Source organism: Amphimedon queenslandica, unplaced genomic scaffold (genome assembly GCF_000090795.2).
Source record: "Amphimedon queenslandica unplaced genomic scaffold, v1.1 AMPQUscaffold_8996_Cont19065, whole genome shotgun sequence".
In the NCBI taxonomy this organism is placed as follows: Eukaryota; Metazoa; Porifera; class Demospongiae; order Haplosclerida; family Niphatidae; genus Amphimedon; species Amphimedon queenslandica.
The window spans coordinates 1-3,034 of NW_003550732.1; the positions used below are offsets into that span (position 1 = coordinate 1).

Genomic DNA, 3,034 nt, shown 5'->3' on the forward strand with positions numbered 1-3,034 from the left:
CTCTCTCTCTCTCTCTCTTTCTCTCCTCCCTCTCGCTCGCTCTCTCTCTCTCTCTCTCTCTCTCTCTCCTAAATATTTTCTATCTCAGTTACCGAATCAAGGCAAATCAAAAGGTGAATTCTGTCTAAAAAATGTCCAAGGCGACGTAAAGATGACTAACGTTACCTTCAGTTATCCGTCAAGGCCCGGGGTCTCAATTCTTAACGGAATTGACCTTCACATAAAAGCTGGTCAAACCATAGGGCTGGTTGGTCCTAGTGGGTGTGGCAAGAGCACTCTACTGCACGTGATGCAGAGACTGTACATGCATACTGGGGGAAAGGTATAGATACATGTGATGAGAGAGGATTTATTATATTTTCTGATACATATACATGTTTTTAAGTTGTGTAGAAAGTTTGAGCTGATTCTGATCAAAATTGGATTTTTTATGAATTTTAAAAGTTGCTCCAAAATCGGGTCAAAGTCCCTGTACTATAGTACAGGGGTGTTGGCCAAATTTCACCAAAAATTAAAAGTAGAGAATTCTCAATTTTTATAATATTTTCTGATGCATATACATGTTCTTATGTTGCGTAGAAAGTTTCAGCTGATTCCAATCAAAATTGGATTTTTTATGAATTTTTAAAGTTGCTCCAAACGCCCCTGTACTATAGTACAGGGGCATTGACCAAATTTCACCAAAAATGAAAAGTAGAGAATTCTTCATTTTTATAATATTTTCTGATGCATATACATGTTTTTAAGTTGCGTAGAAAGTTTGAGCTCATTCCGATCAAAATTGGATTTTTTACAAATTTTTAAAATTTCTCCAAAATTTGTCAGCCATGCATGCATGTGCACATATTAATGTAATGAGTATATCAGCCACTTTATTGATAATAATAATATTTCTATTTCATCATTAGGTCACTATTGATGATGTTGATATAAAGGACTTGAGTATCAGCTGGTTAAGGAGACAGGTGGGTGTGGTTTCGCAGGAGCCACTCCTCTTCAACGTGTCAATAGGTGAAAACATCAGCTACGGAAAAGCCGGAGCCACGCCCATGCAAATCGAAGAAGCAGCAAGAGCTGCAAATGCATACGAATTCATCAGCAACTTACCAGAAGGTTTCAACACTTTAGTCGGCGATGGAGGAGCTCAATTGAGTGGTGGAGAAAACAGCGAGTAGCCATAGCTCGGGCTTTAATTAGAACCCTAAAATACTCCTCCTTGATGAAGCAACGTCAGCTCTTGACTCTGAGAATGAGAAGGAGGTGCAAGCTGCTCTTGACCGAGCTAGGATTGGTCGTACTACAGTAATCATTGCTCACCGATTGTCCACAATACAGTCGGCTGATGTCATAGTGGCTATGGAGAAAGGAAAGATTGTTGAAATGGGGTCTCACTCTCGCCTTATGGAGAGAAAAGGTCTTTATTATAAACTGGTACAGAAACAAACTCTTGGAAAGAAAGGTATGGCTCTATTAATACATGTACCGTGCATAGTATATTCTTGTATATCTTTGTTTATCTCAGTATACTTGCATATATTATACTGACATTAATACTAATAATTTATTATTTCTTAATTTTTTTAGCTAACGAAACAGAATTCGCCAACTTTTACCGTCAGTCTGTGAAGAAGAGAGTTTCCTTCAATCGACAGCAGATCCCGTCGACAGGGGGCGGGGCAGGAGGAGGAGGGGCAGGAGTGACACTACACGCACATGTACCGCAAACATTCTCAACTCTCTCTCAAGCCCCTCCCACTACTATTAGAAGATCTCGTGCTCCTTCGGCGAAACAGATGGCCCAACAAGGAAGGACTTTTACCAGAAAACCAACAGATTATGCTTTGATGCGTGTTATGAGTGACATGAGCATCCCTCCGCCTACTCCAAAGACTCCGAAATTCTCACCTCATAATATCTTTGAACTTGATCGGGAAGAGGTGAGCTGTGAAGATATTTAATTTATTTATTATTGTTGTTGTTGTTGTTGTTATCATTATTATGGATTCTTCTGATGCCTTTGTGCTTCATTTGTTTTACATTTGACAATTAAAAATAAATAAAAGAATAATAACAATAATAATTAAATAATAATGATAATAATTAATATATGATTACACAGTGTATGTACATGTATATATACATTTAATACATCCTTTTATACTAGTACTATTACTGTGTACAGCATTTATTAATTATTTCCTTCTCCTATATTCCAGGCTATTGCTGCAGAGAGAGAAGCAGCTGAAAAAGAGAACGTCATTACGAAAGCTCCGTGGAGAAAGATGCTCCAACTGAGCAAACCGGATTGGTGGCTTTTGTTAACCGGACTGGCTGGTTTTGCTCTCTTCGGCGTCCTCTTGTCAGCTCTTTATGTTCTCTTCAGTGAAGCAGTAGAGGTAACTACAATTTATTCTAAATTTTGATTTAGTATAATTACATGTACATGTACACATGTAGGTGTAACTGATGGTGTATATCTTTCTGTACTTTATTTATTTTTTGATCTTTTTTTCAGATATTCAGTAACATAGATAGGGATGAGGTCATTAGGCAGGCTCGGTTATATTCTATCCTTTACGCTGTGGTTGGATTTGTTGGACTAATCATTAACTTTGTAGCTGTAAGCAGTGCTTTTTAATAATTATAACGATATTATTATTATTATTATTACTATTATTTATTAGACATATTCACTGTGTATTGCTGCTGATAGACTCACCACTAGATTAAGGCAGAAGTCTTTTGAGACGATTATGAAGCAAGACATGTCCTTTTTTGATGAGCCACAGAACTCAGTGAGTATATTAACAGGACGACTAGCGATTGACACCACTGAAGTTAATCAAGTAAGATCAATAATGTACTGTCTTTCTCAAAATTTTAATAACAGTACTCGTCTGTGTTTTAGTATCTAAAAGGTCCATTTTAATAATAATAAAAAAATTAGTAAAAATAGTACAAGGAGCTAAATTTTGTTTGTTTGAACTGTTAATTGTTGCTGTGTTCATGGTAACTACATGTAACTAAATGGAAT

General features: G+C 36.8%; 1 pseudogene; it reads left to right on the forward strand.

Moving 5' to 3' along the window:
• Positions 1-90: 90 nt before the first annotated feature.
• On the forward strand, positions 91-2,915 carry LOC100640773 (bile salt export pump-like; annotated as a pseudogene).
• The last annotated feature ends 119 nt before the right edge of the window (positions 2,916-3,034 follow it).